Genomic DNA, 16,997 nt, shown 5'->3' on the forward strand with positions numbered 1-16,997 from the left:
ATACAAGTTGAAGACACCATTTTTCAGAAATTAATAAGTGAAGGAAATGTCTCTATCCACCGACAGCACAGCAGCAGCTAAAATGCGATTGACATACTCCGAAGGGACGACCCGTCAATCTGCAATGACGGTCACAAAATGCATTAGTCCATTCACAAGAAGGAATATAATCGCACGGCCCTGTAAGAAAAATTCACATAAAATAAACCTTTAATTTTCTAAAATAGTACAGAGATAATTAATTTGTAAAATTTAAAAGGTTCGTAGAAAAAATAAGTAACATTTGTATGAAAAAGTTAAAACGATTTTTATTTCTTAATGAATTGAAATAGTTCTTTCCTGATATATCAAATAAATTCGTGCAGGAATTTAAAATGAGGAAACAATTCTGAAAGCTAAGAACGTCTTATAGGATATTATTCAGTTTTGTTATGAGTATAAAATGCTCGGAAATAATGCACGAGTCTTTATTGCAGTGCAAAACTGTACTGGACAAGCCGCACATTCAAAAATAATACAGGATGTATAATAGAAAGCATTGAATTTTAAAAAAAATGAAACATAGTTATTCCATTTCACTGTGCTTGAATGGAAAAGAGACTCATTAAAATGTATTTGATACATTTAGTTTGAATCATTACAACCACTGGTACTCTCTATAGTGTATGGTAACATAATACTTAAATAAATATTAAGAAAGATGTGGTAAACCTACCAAGACCTTGGGTATTTGACAAAGACACTGCAACAACAAGTAGAAGTAGAACAGCAACAAGTTTCATACTGAGGTGTTGAGTCTGCAAAACAGAGGAAACAAAATTAAATGCAAACTTATTATGGATGAATATTTTTTCAGCCCTTAAGAATTTTGTTAAGCCAAATTATAATCATTAGTCGAAACAGAATTAAAGGTGGAAGGAAAAGGATGGAAAAAAATATGCAACAAGGTAGGCTCTTTCGTTTCATTGTTTGATCCTTGTTCGTCGTTGGTCTTTGATTGTATTGATTGTTCCTTTCTCGATGTTACTGTCATTTTAAATGATTCCGGTAACAATTAGATATTTATTTTAAATGAAAATTATCAGCCATATTCGCTCAGATAAAATTACTATATACAGATGCAAATTCTATATTTTTTCGCCCAAATTGTAATGGATATTTAACTGCATTAACTAAAATTGAAATTGATATTAAATACCTTTATATGTGGTTGCACACATTGCCTTTATAATGTTTAAATCAACTGTAGCTTGTGCAAATATTCTTTTTTTTTTATTTTGGTTATGTAATGAAATATATGAAATATTAAACTCCAAGAAAAATAAATAAAGCTTAGAAATAATGGGCAACAAGTAACATTTTAAATTTTCCTCCATAATACTGATTTTTATTATATTTTCAATGAAATCGAAATGAGTTGAACCTTCGTTTCTGTTGTAATTGTAGCCATTCATCATAACAAAACAAACGATCCGTATTCGTACGTCCAATCGGTCTTCCATTTAGTGGGAATCTCTATTATCCATCTCCGCGACAAACTAGGGCAATGAACACAAGTTTTTGAAAGAGCAATCAAGGGAAGTAAAGTTATAGCGGTATTCAAAAGAACCTAATCCAGGAACAAAGATCAGAAATGGAAAACAAAAAAAAAAAAGAACATAAAGTAACTAAAATCATACATACAAAGTAACAAAAGCAGATGAGCAATTCGGACTCCACTAAAAACTTGGAGCATGGACCAGGTGCACCGATAGGGTAAGAAGGTTTCAGGTTTTACCTGTATACGTATGTTTGTTTCATATGATATCAATATTATAATTACAAAGCGATATCATTAGCCATACTACCAATTATCAAATCTTCTTTTTATGCTTGAGTAAGAATGATATCTTGGATGCCATGTTCGTCATCCGTTTGAACTAAACAATGATTCGTCTGGGAACGGTGCGCTAAGATGTTCTACGGTCGAGGCATCTGGCATTTTGTTTCAACTTAGGTTTTTAAACATGTCTAAAATGTTGCACACAAAGATAGGTATAATGAAGCTATCTGGGAGATTTGTTTCGTGAAGAATATTATTGTCATAACGAGAACGTAGAATTCCGTAGAATAAATGCATCAAATATATACAAACAAAATATAAATTGTACTCTTTTCTCAAATAGTTAAACGAATAGGTATAGACTGTTGTAGGGCATAATTTGGTCGATGAAATGGAGATTTAAGTCGCCAAGAATTTTTAAAAATGGTTTTAAAGTCACCAATTCGTGTATTTTCAAGAGAAGTGAAGTCGCTGTGCAATGTGACCAAAGACAGATAACTCTGCCACTTAGGGTCATAAACAACCTTGCAAAATGGCGGCGAATTCGGTAGCGAAGAGAAAATTAAAACTAGCATAAGCTCACTAAATTTGCATCAATTTCAAGCAATCAAGGGAATAATATTTCACTCCTTTTGACAACTTGGATAATAAAAAAACCCAGCAAAACCTTTTTGAAAGAAACATATTCAACTTAAGAATTCGAAATTTGTGTTGAAATAATCATAAAAGATAAGGTGCATTTTTTGTACAGCTCACAGAAAAATGTATTACATCCCTTTCAGAGGCGGAATTTTTTTTCTTTGCTATAACTTGAGTTGACTGTGCATTCAAATTCATGTTTCCATGATTTACAATTAATGTAATGGATAATTTTAATGGAAAAGTCGAATAATTAGAAAATGATCTCCATTGCCGAAGAACGTCAGGATTTAACGAGTGGTGGAACTTGTTGGGACGTTTTGGTGGAGTAAAGTCCGAGAGTGTTATTACCAAATCAATTTCACATTTGAATTCAGACAATTTATAAACAAGGAACATTTGATAAAGTATTGTGATCTATATAATAAGATATTTTCCTACCTGAACGATTTATGTGACTGGTTTTAGTCAAGATGTGGATATGTCTGATACACTCATATACTATTTATACTTTTCGCGCCCATTGGTTCTATCAATCCATCAAAAACTTTCCAGAAAATGCAAAAATTGTATTCTCTTTACATTAATGTTGTCATAAATAATGATAAGAAATGTCCTAATAAAATGTGCAAAACAAATAATTTTTTAGGGTATACATTTAACACTTTACCACAACTGTCTTTTAAATATTTAACACCTTACCACAATTGTCTTTTATTTTGCAAAACTAAGATAGATAGCATATTCTTTATGAGTAATTCATTATACTTAGAATACCAGAATCTGTAGTCTAGTGGTTGTTGTTAGTTATGTTCATTGTTATTTGTTTTACGTTTTTTTCTTTAGATTAGGTCGATTTTTGTCATTTATAAATAGTTTTACATCATTTATTTTAAGGCGTTTTACAGCCTGCTTAATGGTAGGGGTTTCGCTCTTCATTGAGTACCGTATGTGAACCTGTCGAAATTTAATTGTTCTTTGCTTGGCATTTTGTGGGTGACTATCTCATTGCCAATCATACCACATCTATTTTCTGTTTTACAGTTTAAATAAATATTTTAAAATCGTCTGTTCACCATACCGTTGCACTTAGTCCATATCCACAAGTATGTTATAAAAAACATAACAATGTCAAAATTTTCTAAAACACTCTTATAAATATATTCGTGATCGATTCCAATCAAATTAAGAATTTTTTCTTCATCAGTACGTTATTTTGGTTACGTTTGAAACTTGGACTGTGGAGCAACCGACAGTGCCAACAAAGGTGTAGTGTGTTTAGAAAAAGAACAGAGATTTTATTGTATTATCAAAGTACCTATACCTCAAAATCCCCCGAAGTAACCATAGAAGTGTTTTTAAGGTTTGCCTTTTAAGATATTGTACCATCAAATTAATTTGATATGTGCTATGGAAAAATAGGGGGCAAATTTTCCAAACTTTTTCAAATACAAGCAATCAAAAAATATCTTCGTCACATAGCTTTTCGTTTGTTTTCTAGATGTAGTGAATATACTAGAGGAAAACAAGACCAAATTGAGGAAAATAATGTGCTATCCACTGTCTGGCTCTTACTTAGAATGATACTTAAGTGCTGCAAGTGCAAATAAAATTTTGAATTGTAATTTTTTACATTAAACATGATATATATGTATTGTCTCGTTAATAACGAACCAAAGAATCCGTGATATATTGTTGAAATGATAAAAAGTTAAGACTATATTTTAGTAAACAGGTGATCACTAATTTTTATACATCTCAATTACATAATAAGCTAGAGATCACAGAACAATGCATAACGATGCATTTAAGTATCAGTGTTTGCAAAAATCAGACAGGAGGTGATTCATGCATGTAAAAAAACCCACTAAATTCAAGTTTATTTCTTGTTCAGAAACCGCTATAGATCACATAACCAGTGATTGTTTTTCATTTGGGTGTTGCGCTTTTGAGATAAAATTTATATAGATTGTACATGAAATTAGTACTTTGCGAGAGTTATCGTTCTTATTTTGTTCGATTAGGTTGATTTCAATGGGAGATAGATGTATGATTTTCTCAAAAGTACAGATCTGAATATGGAAAAGACAACTTTCACGTAAAAAATAGAGCATATGTAGATTGAAAAAAGCATTGTCAGATTGGTGGGTTTTTCTTCATCGTGAATCACCTTAATACAGACAGTGTCTGAATTTTATAAAGACTGGTAATTAGTGTTTACAACATGCATTAATTCTCTTGATTTTAAAAGATATTTATTCCTTTTCTTGTTTGTAACCAGCTAACATCAACAAACTATTATTTCAAAGTATAAAAAAAGGTGAATTACTGTACTTTTTCCTATTTAAAAAATCATACATGACAACTTCGGCAAAAGCATCAAAGCATCAAATACGTGTAGAATAACAATAAAGTGATATTAAAATCTAAGTACAAGTCCAAAAGCGTGAAAACAGAAGACGGTCTTCATGATTTCAAGCGATCTCTAAACTTATGAACAGAAAAAAATAACAATAACCCTTTTGGGTTATATTTACCAGTCTGTCCTGGCCGTTTAAAACTGCTAAATATTTTGGTATTTTGGAAGGCACCCAAAATTTGTCATAAATACTGGTAAATTTATTTTTGTTACCAATGCTAGATGGTTTAATAACATCATACATAGGGATATCTATCATTTTTATTGTTTTTATCATGTAAGGATTTGAAATGTCGATAGACAAATGTTGTTTATGAATGGTTTTTTTCCGACAAATGGATAAAATATTCTCTGTAGGTCAACGTTTACCTTAGCACACCCTTCGTTGCTGTCACATACAAGTAGATACAATCCGGAAGGCGTCAAATTTAGTTGGTTGTCAATTTGTAAAAGAGGTAACCTTTCATGTATCATATAAGGGATATACACTTCAAATTGTGTTTTCGTCTTTTATTTAAATAAATTGACTAATATATACCTACACGGAAGAAATTGAACGATGTGTAGTCCTTCAACTGCTTGCTTGGTTTGTTAAAGTTCGATTGTTATCAGCAGTACCATCAACTCAAAGGAACTAGAAAAAACACTAAGGAGGCTATTTGGGGGAATACCATTCTGCAGGATGCCTTTCATAACATATATTATTAATCTCAATATAATATTAGATTTAAAACTGTATATTTTACTTCCACCAGAAAAGGGGAATATATTTATATTGAACGTATTTATTGTACGTTTAATGATTTTCGCTTAGCAATAAATCATTTACTACCTTATTTAATTTAATGTTTTAATTTATTCTTCAAACAAACGTGTTTTGAAAACAAATAGAAACTTGATAAAAAACAAGAGATAAAGGCACATTTATCAGGTCACGTGTCTTTAGTGAAATGCGTATTATGTAGTTTATATATTTATTAACCATTAGTCAATTTTTTAATTACAAAACTAATTACATGGTTGATATAATCTATAATAAAATCACTTTTTACCTATACAAGGAATATATATTATGGGTATCTATCATTATATATTCGTGTTATTTCAACTTTTGAAACAGTTGAGTATGTATGTGGAGGACACTCTTAAACTCGTAGAATGAGTTTAGAGTTACTTTGAAATATAATTCTGATTTTAGATTGTTAACTACTAACTTTGCTAAATCCTTGAGTAAAATTTTATGAAGTAATATTTGTCGTTCTACGAAATATTGCGGACAATAAAGATATAACGGTTCTTCATTTTCGTTTTTCTTTTGGTTTGTTTTTGGTTGTTTGTTTCTTTGGTTGTTTTGTTTTTGTTTTGGTTTGTTCCTGGTCCATTATCGTTACTAGATATTTTTGTGTTCTGCAATGTGACGATCTGGAATTTACATATCACAATATATCATTTTTTAGTATTACGCATTTGAGACATTTCAGTGGGATTCAAGGGAACATAAGTTATAATCGACTATTACAAATAATTTATAGATGATACAGATATCAAGGAAAAAATTAAGATAGTCTTATGTTCGAGATATATTTCCACAAAAATAATACTGTTCTTGTAGCCTTCAAATTCTTTATCTAGTATAAAACCGTAAATCAGTTGTCATCAGAATGGGCGTGAATGTCGAATGTAAAAGTCGTGTATTGAAAACATTGGAATATGCTGGACTATTTTGGGAAAATGATGTTTTGCAAGTATTTAAAACGAATTGTGTTGAATCGCAAATATTACAAAATTTAAGCATCAGTATATTGGAAGATATTTCTTTCGTTGAAGACAAAAATAACTACGATAATTGATAGTTGATAATTTTGGAATTTGTCAATGGTTTTCAATGGTTTCAATTTTTTTCAATAAAATTAGAAAACTTGTGAATATCACACTTGGTGATCCTCCCACTTCCCTCCACAGTAATTATAGTTGAAACCTGAAAGTCAATGAGACAAGGAAAACAAAACAGGAGTAGCACAATGGTACAAATTATCTTGCGATAAAATGAGTATTTCACTCAGTGATTTGGGAGGAAATGCGGATTAATTTTAGAGCTAGGTACGGACAAACAGACGGACAGCATGATCACTATATACTTTCCACTTTAAAAAAGCATTTTATTGAAAAACAAGATGATGGCGATGTACCCCCGGAAATCATTGATAACGAGTTAAGTTGTACCGTACGATACGTTTCAACAGATCGGTAACCCTACTTTATTTAGATTTCAACTCTACATGAGTTATCAGTTTTTGGTAAATATTGCATGTAACTAACCAATCGAGTTATGTTGTGCTTGTATTATTTCCATGTGGTTTTGCATTACAATGTTTCAAACAAAGGTATAACTAGTCTTCATTGTCAACTATCATGCGTACTCAAAGGATAATATAATGTACCCTTAAAGAGGTCGGGAGTTCAACTATTTAAGGACAATTGATTACCTATACACGTATAGGTGACGACCACTTAGGACCTTCCAATCAAGTGAATGAGATACCTGAATACGCCATAATTGCATGTTTACAATAAGTTGCTATCATTTCTTTTAAAATTATATTTTTTTGTACATTTTCATTTTTTACAATTTTAATATCTATGCGTCACGACTTTCATTATTGCCTCGTTATTGGCATCTAATATTAAAAGTAATTTCCATGAACCGATTAACCGTCAATTCATTATTTAGTTAATGACAAGTCTCGGAAGGAAGCATACGCCTCCGTAGAAAATGCTTTATCAAGTAATTACTCAAAAGTACAATCCTTACAGCGAGATTAAATTTCCATATTTGTCTTATGTGAGTAAGATAATCATATAAACCCAGTATGTATTTGAAATTAGAGTCGAAACTGGAACATAGTAATGGACAATTGTAATTAAAGCGATTGGTCATATGACACCATGTGAACGGAGTCTCTTGTTTTGGTCCTTATTTGGGCCAAAAGGCGTGACATTCTTAAGTACGTCATAATTCTTGTAGTCCTGACCTGTTTAATACTTTTGAATACGCGGTAAACAAATTATTGAGCAAATACAAGCGTTAAATTTAGATTGTTACTAAATTTGATTTATAATCTTATATACACGTACTTGTGACTTTGTAAGAATGAGTAACAAAGAAAACATTATGGTTCTTTCTTTGTATCAAACATCATTTTATAAAAAAGATCTACTTAATATAATTCATACAAAAATGTAATGTTAATAGCCAAATTAATGTTTTTTAATTTAGTTTTTTATTTTACTTCATTCTTATTATGCCATAGAGCTATTGAAGATATGTATTATAACTGTAAAAACACGTTTAGTAGTTGACACATATTTATTATTTCTTGCTACACATCATTCAAATATTTACTGTTGCACTTGCTTACCTAGTATCGAGAGAATGTCGGGAGTTTGCAAAAAGTTGTTTGTTTATCACCACATTTTGGTAGTGTTGTCGACCTGTTTAGTAGCAAATCCTTTTAGTAAATTTCAATTCATTTACTGTTGAATGCGATGTATTTTAAAACAACTGTTGGGAATTTGTTTTTATCTCTTTTTTTGACAAACAAGGAAATCGCAATTAAACACCGTCCTGATTCAACAATGCCCAGATGTACACGTGTTCTCTTTGCACAGTGAAATCATATAAACCAAATCCTGAAATCGTAATCAAACATTTTTAAAAGTTTGATATCAGCTAAACTGTATTTTGAAACTTTATAAACCGAGGCCTTTTTAAGTTGCTTTACGGATCCGCCGACCCAATATTTGTCAAAAGTGGCAGACAGTTAAGATTTCAAAATTTCATATTTTTTTTAAACACCGACCGTGTTTTCTTTTTGTAAATAAAAAAAATTGTCAATCCTTAAAACGCATGTCTTAAAATGATACTGATGACAGCATTTCAATGACGTAGATCGCAAAAGGCAGTTTTATTCGTTTCTCTGCCTTGTAATTCAATTCCCGTAGATGATATTGACCACGAAAGCAGCAGACGTTATTTATCCTCAAATGGTTCTATTGATACAGTTGCTTCGTTTTGTTTTTCTTATATAAAAGAGCTGCACCGGAATAAATAAACAGAGTTTATGGGTAGGACTCAACTTTTAACAGTTTCGGAAATAACAAATCCTCAATTGGATTATCATACATGAATTGGATGATGCTTCCAATCAAGGTTACAGTAGAAAATTTGTTCATTGTCAGAAGCATAAAAGAATATAGTAGACCTGATATTTACATTATCTTTTGTCACAAGATCTGTCAAATAATATGATTTAATCTGAAGAAACTGGACATCTTAAAAGAAATTGAGCTTTGCTTAAATTACTATCTATTCACAGATTTTTTTAATAAACCTTATACTAAAAATTGACATGAATGTATAATGATATAGGCGAATAAATTAACCAATCTACTAAAGGATAGTCTCCCAGTACAGTTATAATACACTATTTTACTGTTTATTTCAAACCTATCAAAATACATTATACTAGTCAGAAAAAAGAAAGAATTTTATATGTAGATGACACAATTCAAAAACTTGGTTTATTTTACTGGAACTACCCTAAACCAATTCAATATTAAACTTTTGAATGAAATATTCCAGATGAAGTGGACACAAATGTTGTATTGGTGAATTTACGGGTAATCTCATAACCAGCCCCTATCGAAACTTGAAACCAAGTCAGTTGAAATGACCAATAAAAAGAAAAACATATAAAGAGGTACTCCCACTAATAAGGACCTTACGCACAAGAGTCGAAATTACAATAGCCCATTCAGAAATGAGACTAACCTATTCCAAATAATTTTGCCGTCTTGGGAGGCAGAATCTTATTTTGTTAGGTCGCCTCCCTTCGAAGCATCAATGTCAGAATTATAAACATGCCTAACCGAACGTCGTGATTATCTGGATTAAGACTAGCTGAAATAATGAATGTTAGAACATGCAATCCAATGAACTTGAGCTTGAGAGGCTTTGGTGAAATTGAATATATTACAAATATATCACTGATTTCATGAGTTATGTCCCTTACCCTAGCTCTACCTCCTTAAGTATCGAGGAATTTGTAGACAAAGCGGGGAAAAAAAGGCCAAATGGAAAATCACTATAATTCAACACCAAAAGTATTTATACACAAGGAACCAAGCAGCAGCAAACTACTTTTATATAATAAAAAGTGTATTTATGTCTGATGTCAAATATTCTAATAATATAGTGTTGATGTGTATTTTTTTAAATATCCTTTCATTATATCCTGCGGAACTACACAGGCAGACATTTTTCACATGAAATTCATCTTAATCGAGCTTCACATGAAATTGACATGATTTTCACGTGAAATTTACTTAACATGAATTGCATGTGGACAACTTGTGTGAATATCACGTGAAGGCTCCATTCACATGAATTTCACGTGAACTCTGACATAAAATTTATTTGCTCAGTTCCGGTGAAAACTATGTGAAATTTATGTGAAAAGCATGTGAAATAAATTTTCCTGTGTATTTATTGTACCTAAATGGCACTTCCTAAATTAACTATTAAAATGTGACAGCCATTTTTTTCTTTACCTCCTCCTACCAGAAACTTATAATGTCCATAAACCAACACATAAAAAAGGTCCGAATTTTAAACCGAAAAGGGGATTCGGTTAAAACTGGTTTCACTATTTTTTTAATTGATGATTTAAAATTTTGTTTTGGTTATCACATACAGTTGATTTATGTTGGCAAAAAATCATGAAATCGTTTTTTATTTGCTTGGAACTAACATTTCATGATTGCTTTCATTTACAATTTGATAAATTACCAGTAAATTTGCGCTGTTTAATCTCCCATATTATTTATTGTTTTACACGGAAAAGTAAACTAGTTTTACTGTTTTTTTTTCTATTTTCAAAGAAAATATTTGTTTACTTCACGATTTGTCAAATGATGTTAAATGATTGCTCATAGTGATTGAAAGTAAAATGTGAACTTAAAAGTACATGCAATCTTAGTGTGGTTTTGGTTTGCCATCGATGAATAATTTAATTCAAAATGTAACAAATTTTCAAATTGGATTTAAAAAACATTGCGTCCTTCATCTTATTGACCAAATTTTGTTATGTGACTGTAATGTCATCAACCTTTTTAATGATTTACTCGTTAAATTTTTGTACTTCAATCTATTTATTAGACATGACTTTTACATTTCATCAACCTGTTTGGTGTCAGTCTTGTATTCTTTCCCATATAGGCTTCTATAGTAAACCTTAAATTTTCATGATTTTTTAAAAAATAGACAAGGAGCTTCAGTTTAACTTTTGACCATGTTTTTCAAATATTTATTTATCCTTTCTAGAAAAAGGCTTCTTCTACTTTCACTTTTGTGTTGAATTCATAAATAGACCCCTTTTCTGAAGCATCATTTTTATTGAAATTTTGTTTTTTCCAAAAAAAAAAAACAAAGTTTTTTGTGTCATAACTTGATATTGACCCTGCACCTTTGATGTAAATGATAATCATTTGCGTAAAAGCAAATCAAGAAAAGGCAAAAAGAAAGCGCACTACATTGTTCGGCCTCCATGTTTTGGCGTACAGCCGCTCCGGAATATGCAATACAAGACTGATACTATTGGAAATAACCCCTACGCATGTTATATAGTGTGCATCACGTGATTAAGGTTATGTCATCATAGAATTTATGTATAAATTCTCTTTGAAATAACCTCAATGCCCGCGGTGTGCACGCTCTACAAAATAAACTACGCAGGTTATTTAGTGTGCATCACGTGACTGAGGCTATGTCTTCATAGACTAAAATATGTAACAGTCATTCGTATATATATGTCGTACATATTGTAGTTTATAACAATTTCGCCCGCCTTCGATTGAACTTCTAAATATATGAAAAATTCTTTTTGAATATATATAGCATAGCTGGCCGTGTGGTCTAGGGCGCTGGACTTTGTACAGGCGGTGTTGACATAGATGTCACAGCGGGACTCGAACTCGTACCGCTGTGACAATTTGATCCGATGGAGTCGTCACATTCTGAGACGTATATATGAAGGTCTGAAAAATTTCAAACGATGTTATAACTGTCAAGTTTGCACAAATTCCAGCGCCCTAGACCACTCGGCCAGCTAGGCTATATAAAAAATATAGCTTTCGCTGGCCGGGTCATTCCTCCTCGTAGAATTAATCTGATTAATCTAGGGCTCTAACTTAGTACACGATGTATGGTAGTACGGGACAGTTCATCTAGTTGTAATTATGTAGGATAGAGGACCAAATTAAGGATGCATGTCACAACAAATCAATATTATACAAACGTCTCTATTCACTACAGTGATCCCTTGGATTAAATTGATACAGGGAAAATAACGAAAATTTATAGAAGGTTCTGAAAAATTCTCAATGATGTTAGAACTGTCAAATTTGCAAAGCAAATTTTTGGTCTTTCCCTCCGCGGGACAGTTCTAACATCGTTGGGAATTTTTCAAACCGTTCTATATATATATATATATATATATATATATATATATATATATATATATATATATACATATAAATATAGTCCCATAAGGACTAAGTCGTACATTGTCTTCATGTCAGTTTATCGGAACAAAATCTTACGGGGTGTGTTTCGAACTTACTAACCAATGCCGCGGACCGTGAATCTTAAAATTGTATGACTACTTAAAGGAGAAATCCAAGGTTTAAAAAAAGTATACATGTCAATGACAATATATAGAAAATAGACACAAATAACAAATAAAATGAATTTACTTAAATAAGAGTATCATGTTAAAAAAAAAATGAGCAAACCGGACTCCACTAAAAACAAACTGGGAACATAAACCAGGTACACCGGAGTACCGATAAGTGAAGGAGAAGTTGAGAATTCTTTCGGATTTATACATTAATACCCATAAATTATAATTAAGGATTATAACTAGATATGAAATATGAATATATTATCTTGTATAAAGAACTTTGGTTCGATTTACCCAGAAAAAACCGCGAAGATCTTGAAACAAGATAATATATTAGTTACATTCCTTATAATTGAATATTGTGGCAAAAACTGTGATAAATTCCTATTTATTTATTCCAATACACACTGTCTTTTTTCAGACAGAATTATGCATTGGTAAAAGTAGAGCGGTTAAGAATGACGTGTTAGAAAGTTCATGACTTTTCTTATTGATCAGGTGATAGGAAAATTTAGTATCCAAGACAAAATAAAAACGACGGCCTCTTTTCTAACAGTAAATATGGTCATACTAAGTATAAATTATTGAAAATTATATTGCAATGCACAATGCAACAATAATTTGTTTTTCGTGGTTTTCAAGTTAACAATGGTGGTTGATAGAGTAGTCAAAGGAACCAAAATTCTAGCGGAAATGAACAGAATGTAATCCAGTGACATAGACCAGATATGGGAAACGGACACATAACAAAGAACATGAAATACCAAAAGAAATAAGTACAAAGCCTCAAAAGTAAATGGGCAACTCGGACTCCACTTAAACTGGCAGCATGGACCAGGTGCACAGGGAGGGTAAGCGACAATGCTTTTCTATAAACACCCACTCATAAAAAGTCAAGTCCGAATTAACGGTGCAATATACATTCTACGAGTATTCACGAAATAACCATTTTATTGTATACCGATATAATTCAGTCCTATTTAAAATGAACTTCCGTCACCGATAACGTCACACATTTTTACTATATTTGCACTAATGCAATGTGGAAATTTATTGCACGCTGACGTTGTATTACTTTCTTTGGGGAAAATAATATTTCTATACAATAGTAGCGCTTATCATATACAGCTAAAATGAACACGTATTAAAGTTCTCCGTTTACAGACAAACTTTCTTCCCAGGATAGAAGAAAGAGTGAAGCTGAAAAAGTTATCTTTTTTTCATAACTTGTGTGAAAAAATCTTTAAATGACACATACATTATACTTACTTACATGAATAATAATAGATTGTATAAGTAGATATTTTTAAGACATCATGTACTACAAAATACAAGACATCTAGTTTTATGCCCTTCATGAGGACAAATAATTATATGTAGACCCATATAATTATAACAAGTTTAAAAACTGTAAGATTTGCTTTTGTTATAGAATCATTACATACCTGCACGTATTTCACTTTCAAAAAAATCACGTTTTGCTCTTCAAAAACAATGTACGTTTCCGTTTGTAGATGTCTATTTAAAAATCGAACTTCAGTTTGTTCGTATAATTTTGCAAAAGCCTTTTACAATGCCTTTAAATAATACGGCGTAGTACAACATGTTATACCTAATATAGTAATTATAGTGCTGGAGTAAAAACTTGGTTGTTTTTCTACAACAGAATTATCAACACAATTACCAAGGAAAGAAACTCATTTAGTATAAGTTCTTGTGAAAATCAAAATTCGCATGTCAATACCTAATCGACCTAAAATATATTTTCAATCAAAGATTCTTTCTGTATTTGACAATATTTGTATTTGATCTGTATCTTTGCATCACTGGGTTTGCTCAGAAATATTTCATTAGAATGTAAATGAGTTATCTGCCCTTGAAAATGTTCCTTTTCAGTGCATTTCAATAAACTGCTAACTCAATTTACCAAAATGATATAGAAAATCTTGTCTTTTTTTCTTTATTCTGATGGTGCAAATAGTCAAATCAAACTTGGAAGTGTATTTTTGTTATCCAAATAAAGCAAATGTATTATATCTGACGTGCATTAAGAATGCATTGAATTATATGCTGTCATGTAGCATTTATCTTGTATCATTACACCTTTTTTTCATTGTAATTGCTTTATTTCATTACTCTGGTATGAATGCATTGTAACTTCTGTATGAAACCGACTGATGTAACTGTTTCATTGGAGTGGTCAATGAAATATAAAGCTAAAATGGTTTGTTTGTTTGATAGAAATATGAAAGTGTATTAAAGTAAGAATATTTTCCCCACACTTGTAGGACGTGAATTCCCTTCCCTTCCCTACCTGATATAACTCTCGATTGTTTTTTCTTATATGTATATTGCTAGTGCTTAATGCGTTTGTGTTCTGTCTTCCTTCTATTCCTGCACTTTTATGAGGCTGAATTTGTAGTGATCTGATCCGAAAGAAAGAATATCGTGTGGCTAGATCCTTTAATCTCAGTTTCGCTATATAGATGACGTATTATCGTTAAACAATCCTAATTTTTGGGATTTGATACAACACATCTACCCCAAAGAACTTCAGATAAAGGATACTACAGAAACTGCGAAGTCAGCCTCATATCTTGACATACACTTAGATATCGATGGCAAAGGGAAACTATTGACCAAACTTCATGACAAACGTGATGACTTTTCATTCAAAATTATCAACTTTCCTTTCATCTGTGGCAACATCCCTTCAGCACCTGCGTATGGCGTGTTCATATCACAACTCACACGTAATGCCAGAGCTTGTCGAGACTACGCAGACTTTTTGTATCGCCCAAGAATTCTAACAAATAGGCTTCTGGCGCAGGGTTATGTTGCTACAAGATTGAAGTCATCACTACAAAAGTTTTATGGTCGTCATCATGAACTCCTAGATTATTACGGTGTATCCATCTGCGCTATGAAAACTAATTTGTTCGACGTGTCATAGTTTTCCTTTCCTCTTTCGTCTAACCCGGATTTGGCTTTTTATGATCAACTCGGCTCATAAAAGGAGGACAGACGACGCTTACCCTACCGGTGCACCTGGTCCATGTTCCCAGTTTTAGTGGAGTCCGAGTTGCTCATTTGCTTTTTTTACTTTGTACGTATGATTTAATTACTTTGTTGTGTATGTCTGTTTTCTATGTCTAGTCTTTGTCCCTGGATTACATTCTTTTGATTACCGCTATAACCTTGGTTCCCTTGATTACTCTTTCCATATCTTTAGTTTTTTAAAGAAGTTATGGAAGATGTGGCAAGGAATATCTCGGATCGTAAAACGCATAATGACACATTTCACTTCCGGTTTTTGTGAGAGTTCATATGGCTAGTGCTTTAGTGTCTTTGTTTGACATATTGTTTCCCATATCTTCAGTTTGTATGTGCAGACCCGTGCAGGTCCGAGTGTCAAAAGAATAGGCCTGCAGCAGCGCTAAGCTTGTCGTAAAAGGCGACTAAATAGTGCTCAGAACCCTAGCCGGGGGGCTAGTGCGCTATGCCCACAGAGCAACTGGGTTGTGTGCCCCAGGTGGTGGAATGGGGGTACCCCTGGCGTGTTACATGCTGGGGTTGTCAGGCTATAATACGGAAAACCTGACCGCAAACCATAGTGGTGCACCGTGTTGGGAAAGATGCCACGTTCCTCGCACCTTAAAGAACCCTACTGTGGTATTCTCCCGGAGTAGGAACCTTAGGGCTCCGCCACAGGAGGCTAAATTGCCCGACCCTACCCACCTCTCCCTATTTCCAGTGGCAATGAAAATTTGTCGACCCCGTTATCCTTGTGTCCCATCCCTTTTTCATTTCATCATCATTTCATGTTCATTTTATCATTCTTTCATGTTCATCGTCTGAATATAACTGAAATATTGCTACTCGGACGTTAAACCCCAACAATCAATCAATCAATTGTATGTCCAATCTTCTTTTTTTCATTTCGCTACATTATGTATGTAGATTGTCTTGTTTCTTGTGTTTACGTTTAAACCATGGTTTTAGAGTTTGACGTATTTGAATTGGTGACAAACTGCTGACGGTTCGATATTTTCCTCTGACGTTCTGTATTTGTGTATATTTTTCTTCGAATAATACGTACTTAAACAAAAACTACTACTAATGTACTATTGAAATGAGTATTTGGTGAAAACAGAGTTAATATGGGGCAGGTGAAACCTGTAAGAAGACGAAATTCAATATATTGATATTTATGTAGTTTTACAAATAGGATTTAATTTTCTTAATAAGATGAGGGCAAAATTTTGTTTTGTTAAAGATACGAAACAAGGAAACATCCTTACTCAGTATTAATGGTTAACTTCCTGTCAGAGTGAAATCGGGCTACCAGTACTTCTTAGGTCAAAAGTTAAATTCGTAT

The 16,997-nt window shown here is 32.2% G+C and overlaps 1 long non-coding RNA gene across 1 annotated transcript; it reads right to left on the reverse strand.

The window, feature by feature from the left end:
- Positions 1–4: 4 nt before the first annotated feature.
- Positions 5–2,980, reverse strand: LOC148601562 (uncharacterized). Its single transcript, XR_015917122.1, has 3 exons — positions 2,903–2,980; positions 716–797; positions 5–180 (listed from the first exon to the last, which is right to left on the reverse strand). It is a non-coding gene; the product is annotated as an uncharacterized LOC148601562 (long non-coding RNA).
- Positions 2,981–16,997: the final 14,017 nt, after the last annotated feature.

This window comes from Perna viridis, chromosome 12, assembly GCF_037379345.1.
Source record: "Perna viridis isolate PV_CMFRI_1.1 ecotype Kerala chromosome 12, ASM3737934v1, whole genome shotgun sequence".
Taxonomy (NCBI): domain Eukaryota; kingdom Metazoa; phylum Mollusca; class Bivalvia; order Mytilida; family Mytilidae; genus Perna; species Perna viridis.